Source organism: Plecotus auritus, assembly GCF_963455305.1.
Source record: "Plecotus auritus genome assembly, chromosome: 2".
NCBI lineage: Eukaryota > Metazoa > Chordata > Mammalia > Chiroptera > Vespertilionidae > Plecotus > Plecotus auritus.
Window position 1 is genome coordinate 17,467,534 of NC_137771.1, and position 15,005 is coordinate 17,482,538.

Here is a 15,005-nt window from a genome sequence, read left to right on the forward strand (position 1 = left end):
GATCAAAAAAGAGCTTTTGTCATCTGATAATATCATCTCCACAATGAAATTAAGTTGCCAAAAGTGATTCCATGGATCTACATCAGGACATAATTTCTCCAGTTCTTCCCTGATGGATGACTGTTAATGTACAACTAAATACTAGCTGCCAGTATCTATTAGCACTACTAAAGTTTAGTCTGTAAATTGACAGAAAGAATATTAAGGAAAAATTTACATGTTCAATATGTCAAACATGATGCCGAGCAAACTGTCCTTTAAGATTCCCTAGTCCTTTTTCTTCTACCCAACAGTTCCCTTTCTCCCTCCCATCTGGTTCAACACACCTGGGCCAAAAGGCTCTTGAGACAGCAGGAAGTGTCTGGAGCAGATCTGGAAACCTTCCAGTTACTGTTTCTTATCCTGTCGGCCCTTTCCCTAGGAAATCCCCCAGCACTTCAGGTTCGTTCTGAGCTATTGTTTTAGAGTTAGATTACCAAATTGCTAGCTTTACAAGGATAGAAGCAGGTTTTAGTCTCAACAAAATGAATATGACTACAGCCATGGCACACTGGGCTGCCATACGATTTCTCTATTTTGTAAAACTTTAGCTATCCAAAACAGTCCAATGATTTTCATGCTAGGGAAAATGGCAGATTCACTTTAAATAAAAAGGCGAAACATAAAAGCAACATACCCAAGTCCCCAATATTGCAAACTCCTCTTAAACAACAACAACAACAAAGTAAAATAGAGGTTTACTTACATCAAATCTTATAACACCAGTTCATCACCAAAAAGTTGATTGTGAATACAAAATGTTTAAACCAACTAAATATCATAGATCTTAAAAGTAAACCAACATATTGTCCAACCAAAAGTTTTAAAAAAAGCCCTTCAGGCTCAAAGGGGGAGTAGAACCCTTTGGAACAGACTGCTCCTTGTTATGGACATTCTGATCTGCTAAGAGTAAAAATAAAACAGGAAGCCAGCAGCTTGGGGAACAAGGTTTCCTGTCACCAACAGCAACAGCCCAAGAACCAAGAGAATCAGCTGTTTGCTCATAACTCTGAAGCTCCCTTTAATAGGCACTGCGTGGCAGCTGTGCCTATCTTTGGGGTGCAGAGGTGTTTCCTGAATATTTGTCTACTAAGGAAATAATTTTCATTCCGTTCCTCTGCAAAGTTCCCCTTTGACTCAATAGGTTTTCTAACCCTAACTCTGGACTTTCCTTCTAGTCTTCTTCTTCTCCTCTTTTACTTAATGGAAAGGGTATCGGGTACTAAGATGCAATCTTTAGTAATTCATGGTGAAAAGGAAGTTTAGGACAGCAAAGGAGGCAGGAGGTTACAAATGAAAGAACCTCGCAGGGCTCTGTACACCATCCTCAGGATGCCCTTAGACTTCCATATTTCAAGCTTTCTGAAAGAACCAGAAATTCAAAGGTGTAGTCAGAGATGATTGAAAACAGCCACTGTGGTTCCCTCCATTACCAATAATTTCAGTCTTGTTCCAGCTTCTCAGAGGAGCTAAACGAGCCACATCTCCTTGAAATTCTGTGTTGAATGTGGCCATTGACAGGGCATTCCAGAAGTTCTCTCTGAACACCTAATAGAAACTGGATTCCAGATGGCTAGGTAAATGCCAGATCGGGGAGGCAGGGAGTGAGGGGCAACTTCTAAGGTCTTGGTACTTTAGCATTTATGCTTTCCCAAGTGCTGTGGGTAAGCAGACACAAATGGAGTCAATTCTGTCACCTGGGTTGGATTTACCTAAAACCAAATTTTCAATAGCAAGATGGCTTCTTCTTGCCAAAAAAGCCAGCTCCTATAACCAGCTAAACAGTACTCAAGAAATGACAATATGGTGCACGCTTTGGCAGCACATATACTAAAATTGGAACGATTCAGAGAAGATCAGCATGGCCCCTGCGCAAGGATGACACGCAAATTCGTGAAGCGTTTCATATTAAAAAAAAATAATAAAGAAATGACAATATGTAAATAACCACCAAGACAAAACAATTAGAAAAGTATATCTGCTACTTAAAAGGTCATTTAATATGTTTCAGAGCCACCAAAAAGAGACAAGATTCCCTATTATATGGAATTACCTGCATCACTGCTTACTTTTGTTTTGGATAATCAAGGTTAGTTATGCTTTGCATACGAAGTATGGAATTATTCATGATCTGAACCACAATAGTAATTTGACTATGAAAAAAAATCCTACCTTTTGGTGAAGATAAACTTAGAAATGGGCAAAGACTTTTAGGTTCTTGACTCTCAACTCAGTTTCAAGTTGTAGAGTTGAGACATACTGGGTTAGAACACTGACTCTGACACCTGACTAGCTGTATGATCTTGGGCAATTTCCCTAGAGATAGTAAGTAATATAGCATATATAAAATGTCCACTACAGGGGTAAAAAAAATGTAGTTATTTGTAGTTCTACGAGCCCTAGGAAAATCTTCCTGGAAAATCAACTTTTTCATTGATAAGTATTTTAAAACATTTTTAACCCTGGACTTATTATGTAGTAGAATGCAATAGTGACATACATTTAAAGATGACATACATTTAAAAATGAAATTTGGTGGGTTTTTTTTCTGGAAGTGGCTCCAAGTCATGCTGGACCTACTGAAGAACATACATTCTCTCTCTCCTCCACTCTTTCATACTGGGTTCCTTATCTGAACCACAGAACAAACAAAAAAATTATTCGAGAGACTGTTTTCTCAATTCTCCTCAAGACTGTACATAACTAGCTCCATTCCAGATGCATTGAAGAAAAGTAATACATTTACATATAATGGATGTCTAATGGTATCAGGGATTAATTCTCTCATGGAAATCCAGCCGAGAAAGGCTCCTCTATCATCAGTAGTCACTTAGTGGAAAATTTCTGAAGCACTGAGTGCTGAGGAACCACTGAATTAAGGAAGTTAACACGATCAAATTTGCATTTTAGACAAATCATTCTAACAGAAGCAAAGAATTTACAGTTGGGCACGAGAAGGCTGGAGGGTAAGAAGACCAACTGGGAAACTCTTCACAGGCTAAGAAGGAGACAATAGAAATCACAGACAGGTTACAGGGTTGAGTTCTGCTACCAAAACTCCTGGTAGTTCTGTACAATTAGACTCACAAAGTGATAAAATGTAGGTTTGTTTTTTTTAAAGTTTCATGGAAAGAGCTAAATGCTAGTGCCAGTTACAGAAATGAAGAGAAAGTGAAAACCAAAAAAGTAGTGATTCATAGCTCAGAAGTTTTAAATACATGAAAGAGTATAGAATGCCATGTCTTTATAGAATCAATAAAGTTCTTTTTCAGTTATACTTTGATTAAGAAAAGTATATGGTATAGTGATATTTGCTAATTTGGGAGTTTGAGGTGGCCTTACCTTGGGGAATATTACATGGGAAAGGAATTAAATTAGAACTATTGAGAAGATAAAAGTTACAGAGAAAGAGATTTCAATTCAGTTAGTTCCTTTTAATTACAGCTGTTCTCTCTTTACAAATTATGAGTTCCCCAGACCCATGGTCGGCAAACTGTGGCTCGCGAGCCACATGTGGCTCTTTGGCCCCTTGAGTGTGGCTCTTCCACAAAATATCACGGCCTTGGCAAGTCTATTTTGAAGAAGTGGCGTTAGAAGAAGTTTAAGTTTAAAAAATTTGGCTCTCAAAAGAAATTTCAATCGTTGTACTGTTGATATTTGGCTCTGTTGACTAATGAGTTTGCCGACCACTGCCCCAGACCATCCTCTGGGGTGACCAGCTGTCGGGCATTTTAGGGGAGACATTCCTAGATGTTCATGTTGACAGGTCAGAATGGATGACTACAATGCCTTCTAAATTAAAGATAATTCTCACTCTGTGCTATGTTTCCTCGTCTGCAAAATAAAGGGACTAAGCTAGATACTCTTTCAGAAGCTCTAAAACTCTGAATTTGCTTCTGCCTAACCTGCCATAACCTCCTCACGTAGCTAACATTCACTTGCATTCTGAAGCAAAGTCAGTGGCAGGTTTAGGTGAATCTTGGCCATGAATCAAGCCCTTCTCCAGTCTAGATTCACCTAGTTACCAGAACCTGCAGGATCCAGAATGGCCCAAAGGACGGTTCACACAGAATCCTGAGGTTCAATTATTTACACCCTGGGAGGCTCCCAGACCGATTTGGGAGTTGGCTCCCCATAAAAGTAAAAAAAAAAAAAAAAAAAAAAAGCTTTGGACCAGTTCTAGACATCCAGCCAGGCTCAACAGCAAACCCCATCTTTACCCCTGACTATTTTCAGCCTAAGGGACCTGAGAATGAGTGAGAACAAAGAAAAGACTTCAGGCATTCCTTCTTAGCCATGGCCTGGCAGTATACTGACCAGTCTAGACCAGCGATTTCCAGCCTTTTCATTTCACATAAACTAATTACTAAAATTCTGCGGACTGGGGCAGGAGTGGAAGGAGGTGAGAAGTAGGAATTGGTAGGGTGGAAGAAGGTAATAAAGGAAGGTTGCATGTGAGAGGGGAGGAAGCATTTATAACCCATATTCTGAATTCCTGTTATTAACAGGACAGAAGACAGATGACTGCTCATCCCGGCAATGATGTTTATTATAAACAAATAAACACTTCATTTAAATAACATTATATTTCTATAGTCACATCCAAAAGCAAGTATATTTGAGCTATACCAATAACCGTAACAACAGAAATGCCTTTCAAGGCAGTTCCTTTTTGAAACATACCTCCAAAAAGCTGATCAGCAATAGCAGAGGACGACAACATGTCGGGATGTTGTATGTGTGGCAATTAGGACTTCTGCTTTCACTTCAGCATTTCCCACTGTTCTATAGTTAACAGCATTTTGGATGGGGGCATATGAGAAGAGCTTTACTTTGTAGACCAGTTTGCTCTTTCAAGAGATAAGATTCTTTTTTTTTTTTTTTTTAAATATATTTTATTGATTTTTTACAGAGAGGAATGGAGAGAGATAGAGAGCTAGAAACATCGATGAGAGAGAAACATCGATCAGCTGCCTCCTGCACACCCCCCACTGGGGATGTGCCCGCAACCAAGGTACATGCCCTTGACCGGAATTGAACCCGGGACCCTTTAGTCCACAGGCCGACGCTCTATCCACTGAGCCAAACCGGTTTCGGCGATAAGATTCTTTATGTTAAAGAATATGCATAAACAATTTCAGTTGAAAAGTCAAATAATCATTTAACTTAAAAATGAGAGCCAGCACACAGGCTTACTGTAATCTAAGTTTATCTACTAAAATGTTTAAAGAAGCATGAATTTACTGTTGATTATAGCCATCTTCACTACCATGCAACAACCACAAGCAGGAATGCCTCATTATAGACTCACGCACCCACCCACATCCTGTTGAAATTCAGTGTGGAGCTGAACCTACAAATATAACCAGACTCTCTCCAAACACAAGGTGTTACTGACAAATTAGTTTAGGTCACTAGAGTAATGTGGAAAAGAGTAAGACAGAAATGGAACTCCTAGGGTGGACAGAGAACCTATCTGATTGGGAGAAACAAGAAAAAAAAGAGCTTACTTGTGATGTAAAACAAGGAGAAATTTCTAATTTCATAAAGGAATACCAGCTATGGACCTACATTAAATAAATGTAAGGCTCCTTCTTGTCCTGATTTGGTTGGGGGAAAGCAGCCCAGGAAATAGGACTTCTAAATTCTAGTATTTCACTTTTTAAAAAAAGTTATTACCTGAGGATGTTTTTCCATTGATTTCTAGAGAGTGGAAGGGAGGGATGATGGTGGAGGGGGAGGGGGAAGGGGAGAGAGAGAGAAAGGGAAGAAGGGAGGGGGGGAGGGAGGGAGAGGGGGAGAGAGAGAGAGAAGAGAGAGAGAGAGAGAGAGAGAGAGAGAGAGAGAAATCAATGTGAGAAAGATACATCAATCAACTGGCTGCCTCCTGCACATGCCCCGAAAGGGGGTGTGAGGTGCTGGGGAATCTGCAACCAAGATATGCACCCTTGACCAGGAATCAAACCAGTGACCCTTCAGTCTGTAGGTGGATGTTCTAAGCATTGAGCAAGCAGGCCAGGGCCAATATCTCACTTCTTGAGCACACTGTATATTTATCAAGGACCATTCACATCTGGTAATTCTGTAATTTCCTATTCTCTTTTGGGGGGAAATACCACCTTCTGTTCTTACCTTTATTACTCTTCAAGCTCTAATCACAGCTTTGCTCTTAAAACTAAAATTTGGGGGGATCATTTTCCATTCAAAATTGGTTTCTTCTAGTTTCACCTATTCCATAGAAAACTACCTCTTAAATGGCCAAAATTAGGCTTTCCTTTGAGTAGGATCCATCTGGTTGTCCAAAAGAAAATAGATTTAAACTGTCAGTCGGCCCTAACCGGTTTGGCTCAGTGGATAAAGCGTCGGCCTGCGGACTCAAGGGTCCCAGGTTCGATTCTGGTTAAGGGCATGTACCTTGGTTGTGGGCACATCCCCAGTAGGGGATGTGCAGGAGGCAGCTGATTGATGTTTCTCTCTCATCAATGTTTCTAACTCTCTCTCCCTCTCACTTACTCTCTGTAAAAAAATCAATATATTTTAAAAAAACACACAAAAAAACTGTGATTCCAGTCCTTAGTCTAATGATGACTGGCAATTGGGGGGATGGGGTGAGATGGGGGGGTGGGGAGTCTCAATTTATCCTCTAGTTCAGCTGTGAGCTGCACTAAAAAAAAAACCTCTTAAAAGATGTTATATGAAACTGGGGTTTTGTTTGCAAAGTATTCTGAACTCCAAAGAAAAGATTTATTGACATATTTCTTGTATCTCTATCTTGGCTCAAGTTCCCTGTTATGTATCCACTTAAATTATACAGAGGTCTACAATGTTATCATTGATGACTTTGTCACAGACACAAAGTTCATTTTACTGTCCCAGTTTAATGCCAATTTCTAGCAATAGCCAGTTCATCAAAATGGAATGGTTTGAAATATTCCATACTACTCATCTAAATGAGCTTACCTTTAGACCCTGATTAGATAAATATAAATTATAAATGATTTTATTCAGAAATGGAGAAATCTTACCCCTAACATTTGTGGGTACTCAAGTTCCAGATTTCTTTGAGCTATAATCATCAATTGAGCATTATAAAATCATAGAGGAATTTAACATGAAAAACAACTAAGTTGCTTTGAAAAATAAATACCAACATAAAAAAGTATCAAACCTCAACAAATCAGTTCACAAGATTACTAGAAATATGTCAATAACTTGCAATATTGCCCTAACTGATTTGGCTCAGTGAATAGAGCATCGGCCTGCAGACTCAAGGGTCCCAGGTTTGATTCCGGTCAAGGGCATGTATCTTGGTTGCAGGGACATCCCCAGTAGGGGGTGTGCAGGAGGCAGCTGATTGATGTTTCTCTCTTATCGATGTTTCTAACTCTCTATCCCTCTCCCTTCCTCTCTGTAAAAAATCAATAAAATATATATATAAAAAAAACTTGCAATATTATAATAGATAACAATAGTCTTCATTTTAAAGAGCTTCCTTTCTTATTTATACCCTGACAGAAGAGAGTGAACTCCAGTTGGTGGTGCTCAAAAATCTGAGATAAGAAGATACAAAATGCATTATTCTTCTCCAAGTACCTGGGCTTGAGTACCTGGGAGGAAGCCAAACATGGGCATATGCTACCATATGGGAAACACACAGTTGTTTTTTATGGATGATTGTCTAATCCCACTTTACTACCTTCCTCAGAGATGGAGAGAATGCTGTAACCTTTGTTTCCTGGTTCCTGCAAGGAGCAGTGAGTACTGCACTAGGTTAAGCTCCCTATAGACAAGGTACTGGAGTACCCACTGGTGGATTAGATACAGAGGCAGGTTTGAAAATGAGGGAGAAAGGAGATAATCAGAGCCGAATCACACACCAGGCACCAAGTAAGTCTCATTTCATCCTGCCAGCTGTCTAACCATTCATTTTAATCTCTATGATGCCTCACTTCATACTTCAAGCTTCTCTGCAGTAACTGCTCCCTCTTTGGGATGGAAAGGCCAAAAAAGAAACTTACTTTACACAACTGAGAAAGGCCAGGGAAAAAAGGTTGCAGAGCAACAACAAAAAAGGATATTCAGCAAAATGTCTTGCTGACAGCTCAGGGCAATATACAAACACACTGTGTGGTCATGGAGCAGGCAGAAGCAGCAGTCCTAGATGTGACTGTTAATACACTAAGTGATGAGACCTAGCAATCACAATTACATCTGTATACTAGGGAGTGGAATTATGGAGCAAACAGACATATAATTCCATATCAATTATTCTATTCTGCTATCTGTAACAAAAATTCATTCCTGAAAAAGTGTCACACACGCACCTGTCACTAACAGCCAAGCCACCAGCAACTAGGAGTCCACAGCAGAGGGCAGGGTACATCTACTTCTCACAAGGTCTATTCACCACTCAATACGTGGTATTTATAAGAAAAAGTCCACAAGCAGAGGGGAAAGTAAGTACCCATTCTTTCTTTCTACCCTCTGTTTACTAGGATGTTACCAAAGCCCTCATAACCAAATAAGCAGTGGCATAGAGCAGCAAGAACATAGACATTAAGAGGTAGAGGTGTGGCCCTAACAGTTTGGCTCAGTGGATAGAGCTTCGGCCTGCAGACTCAAGGGTCCCAGGTTCGATTCTGGTCAGGGAAATGTAACTTGGTTGTGGGCACATCCCCAGTGGGGGGTGTGCAGGAGGCAGCTGATCGATGTTTCTGACTCTCTCTCCCTCTCCCTTCTTCTCTGTAAAAAATCAATAAAATATATTAAAAATAAAAAAAAAGAGGTAGAGGTGTGGGTTTTAACCCACTACTGGCAAATTTAGTTTTGGGACCTTGGTAAGCAGTGAACTCTCTTAGTCTGTTTCCTAAACTGTTAAATTAGTATAATGATTCCTGGTTTGTAAAGTTGTGAAGAAAAATAAAATAACCTATAAAATAAAAACCCAGTGGTTGTAATGCCATAATGACCAAAGATCAGTCACCAGGAGGCTGCATGCGCAGTGAGGCGTGCATGGGTGGGCGGGACTGCGTGTGCGGTGAGATGCACGCAGGTGGGCAGGGCTGCTTGTGGCAAGGTGCATGTGGGTGGGCGGGGCTTCGTGTGCCACAAGGCGCACGCGGGTGGGTGGGGCCATGTGATTTCGCATGCTGGGCTTCTAAAGTATGTATAAAACACTTAACATGGTGCCTAGCACAGAAGAGATTATTGTAGTAGTTGTGGTGGTGATAGTGATTATGGAAGTACTAGTTCTACATCTATCTAGCATTTAACTATGGGCCAGGCACTGTTCTAAATGTTTTATATGTGGTTCTCTTCACCATTAAAGAACATTAATAAGCTTCATTAACACTAATTATAGTACTCTTATCAATCAATGAATATTTATCAAGCAGATACTAGAAGACACAAAGAAGTATAAAATCCCTCCCTTGACTCCAAGAACTTATAATTGAGGTGAAGACAAAACCAAACAATCTATCTATCTATCTATCTATCTATCTATCTATAAAAGCCTAAGTGACTGCTAGGACCAGACAATCAGCTGATAGCTATGACATGCACTGACCATCAGGGGACAGACGCTCAATGCAGGAGCTGCCCCCTGGTGGTCAGTGCACTCCCACAGCCAACCTCCCATGGCTGGCCAACTTCCTGCAGTCCCCACCCCCCCACCCAAGCCGGCTGGCCCCAATCAGCCCCAATCACCAGCCAGGCTGAGGGACCCCACCCATGCACGAATTCGTGCACTGGGCCTCTAGTATAGCAAATAAATACAACTTCAATTATCAAATAAATGATGTAGTCAATAATGACAATAGAAAAAAAGAAAGTATCATTGTGAACTGAAGGGACTGAGAAGATTTCTTGGGATAAAAATCTGATCTGAGCAGAATATGGATATAAAAAATAAAGAGGAAAAGGTTTTCCAGGTGGGGGTAATATAAGCAGAAGCCTTGAACTGTACCACTAAGACAGTGGTCGGCAAACTGTGGCTTGCGAGCCACATGCAGCTCGTGAGCCACGGTTTGCCGCTCTGTTGACTAATGAGTTTGCCGACCACTGACCTAGACTCTCGATTCCAGTAATTACAGGCTGTTGTTGTTCCTTGTGATTAAGCCTCTATCCCAGTGGTCGGCAAACTCATTAGTCGACAGAGTGGCAAACCGCAGCTTGTGAGCCACATGTGGCTCGCGAGCCGCAGTTTGCCGACCACTGCACTAAAACTTTATGGAGAAGCCACAATCCTAATGGGCTTTTACCATATTGCATCAAATCTAAGATACCACTAACTGTTAAGCTGCATCATGACTTAAGAGAAGTTAAAATGTATGGGGCAGGGCTGAACCGGGCATAGGGAGGCAATGCGGGGATGTAGAGGGTATCTGAAATACTCTCAACAATAAAGACTTTTTTTTTTTTTTTTAAAGAAAATGTACATCTCAGAATCAATAAAATATAATATTTCTTTTTCTATAATATGTGAGAGTAGACAAGATGATCTTTAAAAGTTCTCTCCAACCTTGCCCTGGCCAGTTTGGCTCAGTGGATACAGCAACAGCCTGTGGACTGAAGGATCCCAGGTTTGATTCTGGTCAAGGGCACATGCCCAGGTTGCGGGCTCGATCCCCAGTAGGGGGTATGCAGGAGGCAGCCAATCAATGATTCTCTCTCATCATTGATGTTTCTATCTCTCTCTCTCCCTCTCCCTTCTTCTCTGAGATCAATAAAGAATATATTTTAAAAATAAATAAAAATCAATGAAAAGATATCCTCAGGTAAGGATAAAAAAAAAGTTCTCTCCAACCCTAAAATGCTGATTCTATAACTGTCTTACAATATTCAAATTTCACCAAACAACACTATGGAATTAACAAAAATAACAGAAACAGAGACGAGCCCTGGTTGGTGTGGCTCAGTGGCAGCTTTCGGGTTCAATTCCCAGTCAAGGGCACATACTTGGATTAAAGGTTTGTTCCCTGGCCCCAGTTGGGACAAGTTTCGGAGGCAACCAATCAACATTTTATCTCTCTCTCTTTCTCTCTCCCCATCTCTTCCACTTTCTCTAAAAAAATCAATGGGAAAAATACCCTCAGGTAGAGGATTAACAAAAAGAGACAGAGAGAGGCCGAAACAGACACAATCCATAATCCAGTATTTATTTCATAAAAAATGTTTTTATTTATTTTATTTTTATAATATACTAGAGGCCCGGTGCACAAAATTCGTGCACGGGGTTGGGGGTGGTGTCCCTCAGCTCAGCCTGCACCCTCTCCAATCTGGGACCCCCGAGGGATGTCCGACTGCCCATTTAGGCCCCATCCCGGTAGGAGCGGGCCTAAACGGGCAGTCGGACCTCCCTCTCTCAATCCAGGACTGCTGGCTCCCAACTGCTCGCCTGCCTGCCTTCCTGATTGCCCCTAACCGCTTCTGCCTGCCAGCCTGATCACCCCCTAACCACTCCCCTGCCAGCCTGATTGATGCCTAACCACTCCCCTGCCAACCTGTTTGCCCCTAACTGCCCTCCCCTGCAGGCCTGGTCACCCCTAACTGCCCTCCCTTGCAGGCCTGGTCCCTCCCAACTGCTCTCCCCTGCTGGCCATCTTGTGTCCACATGGGGGCAGCCATCTTGTGTGTTGGGAGTGATGGTCAATTTGCATATTAGCCTTTTATTAGATAGGATTAGAGGCCAGTGCACGAATTTGTGCACAGGTCAGGTCCGGCCAGGCCGGCTTGGAGGAGGGGACATGGGTGGTTGGCTGGACGGCCCCACTCCCTGGTCGAACTCATGGTCGAGGGGACAATTTGCATATTAGCCTTTTATTATATAGGATGTTTATTGATTTTATTTTATTTTTAAAAAATATTTTTTTATTGATTTCAGAGAGGAAGGGAGAGGGAGAGAGAGGTAGAAACATCAATGATGAGAGAGAATCATTGATCGGCTGCCTCCTGCACGCCCCCCACTGGGTATTGAGCCCACAACCCCAGGCATGTGTCCTTGACCGGAATTGAACCTGGGACCCTTTGGTCTGCAGGTTGACGCTCTATCCACTGAGCCAAATCAGCTAGAGCTTAGAAACAGAGGAAGGGAAAGGGAAAAGGAGAGAAAGAGAAACACTGATGTGAGAAACATCAATTGGCTACCTCCTGCATGTCCCCTACTGGGGGATCAACCCCACAACTCAGGCATGTGACCCAACTAGGAATAGAACAAATGACCTGTCAGTGCATGGGACCACACCCAACCAACTGAGTCACACTGACCAGGGCTGTGTTTATTGTTTTGAGAGAGAGAGGAGAAGGGAGAAGAAGGGAGAGAGAAATATCAATGTGAGTGAAAATAAATCAATCAGTTGCCTCTTGCACACCCCCTGGGGATTGAGCCTGCAACCCGAGCATGTGCCCTGACTGGGGATCGAACCCTGACCTCCTGGTTCATAGATCGACACTCATTCACTGAGCAAGTCTGTTAACTGTTAATTGGATGTTGGACATTGTGATTTTACAATGTTCAGTATCTAGTATTGTTGTCTTCATTTCAAGAATGTTAAGCTTTATTCTGGTAGGCAGTTAAGTTACTTTTCATTCAGTTTGGTACCTCTGAAGGCTTGTTTTTAAGCTTTTTTTAGGGTGGGTCTACAGTAGTCTTTACTCTATGACTATTTTAACTCTAGTACAAAGATGTGGACCTTCTGCCATCTCTATTGAACATTCCCAGTGAGCAACATGGGCTCTTCACTCTGGCTGGTAGGAACTCGAACACCTCCCTGCTCTGGGATTCCTGATTATCTTTCCCCAACTTCCTGGAGTTTGACTCCAGGCCTGTGTGAGGTCAGCAAAGATTGAAGGGGACCCTGAGGAGATTCCTAGAGCAATTTTTTTCTGCACAGCTCTCACCTTTCCAGAACTCCACCTCACAGCTTTTAGATTCCTCAGCCTCTCCTGAACTACAATCTCTGTCTCTTCAAAAAGAACAACATGCTCTGCTTGAGATCCCCCACCCTGCTCGATGGTTAGAACAGATTTAGACAGAAAGACAGGGTAATCACGGGGCTTTTCCCTCCTTTATTTTCCTTCTACAAGGAATAACAACCCCGTGCTTTCTGATCAAGTCAGAATTGATTTCCACTGTAGTTTTGCAAGGTCCCCAATCATAAAGAGGTACTGCAAAATTCTTGAAGTCAGACTAATTTCAATTTATCTTTAATAAGTGTTTATCATGAATACTTTTAGAAGAAATAACAGGAACCCTAGTCGGGTAGCTCAGTGTTAGAGCATCATCCCAAACAACAAGGTTGGGGGTTCCATTCCCAGTCAGGGCACATACAAGAATCAACCAATGAATGTATAAATAAGTGGAACAACAAATTGATGTTTCTCTCTCTCTTTCTCTGGAAAAAAAAACACACACAAAACCCTAACTAATAAGAGTAATATGCAAATTGACTGTACCTCTGCTACACCCACAAGCCATGCCCACCAGCCAATCAGGAGCGAGTATGCAAATTAACCCAACCAAGATGGCTGTGGCCATGGAGAGAGCAGGAGGCTTGGGTTTCCCCAGCAATGGAGGAAGCCAAGCTTCCTGCACACCCTGGCCGGCCCAGGCCTCCGCTTAAGGCTACAAAGTTTTAATTATAGAAGATAAATAAATAAATCCCAGATACCAGGGCCTCCACTTGGGCTGCCGGGGGGCGTGGCCGGCCTGCAAACCACCACAGGCCCTTCGCCCAGGCCACCTCATGCCCCAAGGGAACCTCCACCCTGATCCAGGACACCCTTCAGGGCAAACAAGCTGGCTCCCACCCATGCACCAGGCCTCTATCCTATCTAATAAAAGAATGATATGCAAATTGACCATCACTCCAACACACAAGATGGCTGCCCCCATGTGGTCATGATGGCTGCCCCCATTTGGACACAAGATGGCTAGCAGGGGAAGGCAGTTGGGAGGAACCAGGTCTTCAAGAGAGGGCAGTTGTGGGCAATCAGGCCAACAGGGGAGGGCAGTTGGGAGGGACCTGGCCTGCAAGGGAGGGCAGTTGGGGGCGATCAAGCCTGCAGGGGAGGCAGTTAGGGGTGACCAGGCCGGCAGAGGAGGGAAGTTGGGGGCAACCGGGCCTGCAGGGAAGGGCAGTTGGGGGTGACCAGGCCTGCGGGGGAGGGCAGTTAGGGGCAAACAGGTTGGCAGGGGAGCGGTTAGGCATCAACCAGGCTGGCAGGGGAGTGGTTAGGGGGTGATGGCAGGCAGAAGCGGTTAGGGGCAATCAGGAAGGCAGGCAGGTGAGCAGTTGGGAGCCAGCAGTCCTGGATTGTGAGAGGGATGTCCGACTGCCTGTTTAGGCCCGCTCCTACCGGGATGGGGCCTAAATGGGCAGTCAGACATCCCTCGAGGGGTCCCAGATTGGAGAGGGTGCAGGCTGGGCTGAGGGACAACCCCCCCCCATCTGCACGAATTTCGTGCACCGGGCCTCTAGTATGTATATAAATTTTTAAATTTTCTAAAAGAAAGAAATAACAGGAAAAAGTAGGTGTTCTGAAATCAAACAAGCATAGCAAATAGAAAAGGTAATATCACCGTAAGTATATGACATACTTGAATAACATATTTAATTTATCCTTTTGAATGACCACAATTACAAACAATGAAAATTTATCTTTTCTTTTTTAAAGTTAATGTTCATATAGGTGCTAACCACATTTAAAAATCAACAGTGAACCCTGAGACACGTTCAGTCAAAGGAATCAAGGATGCCCTGAGCCACTAGCTATATGACTTCAGGCTGCTTAATCTCTGAGCCTCACCTGTAAAATGGGAAAAATAAAACCAACCACATAGGATGGTTTTAAGGATAAAATGAGATAACATATGTGAGCCTTCTAGAGGGGTGTCTAGCACCAGTAGGTACTCAGTAACTGACATCTCTCATTATTACTAATTCAAAGGAATGCTGAGTTTGTTT

The 15,005-nt window shown here is 42.6% G+C and overlaps 1 protein-coding gene across 4 annotated transcripts in view; it reads right to left on the bottom strand.

Annotated features, from left to right (window-relative positions):
• WASF2 (WASP family member 2) overlaps positions 1-15,005 on the bottom strand; it is a 70,207-nt gene that overhangs the window by 19,187 nt on the left and 36,015 nt on the right. Inside the window, exon 1 of one of the 4 annotated variants that reach the window (XM_080657838.1) lies at positions 746-950. The exons of the other annotated variants lie outside the window; for them this stretch is intronic. The gene's annotated coding sequence lies outside the window, so the exon portion shown is untranslated. Of the gene's footprint in view, positions 1-745; positions 951-15,005 lie in introns of those variants that run through there. 4 annotated transcript variants of the gene reach the window in all.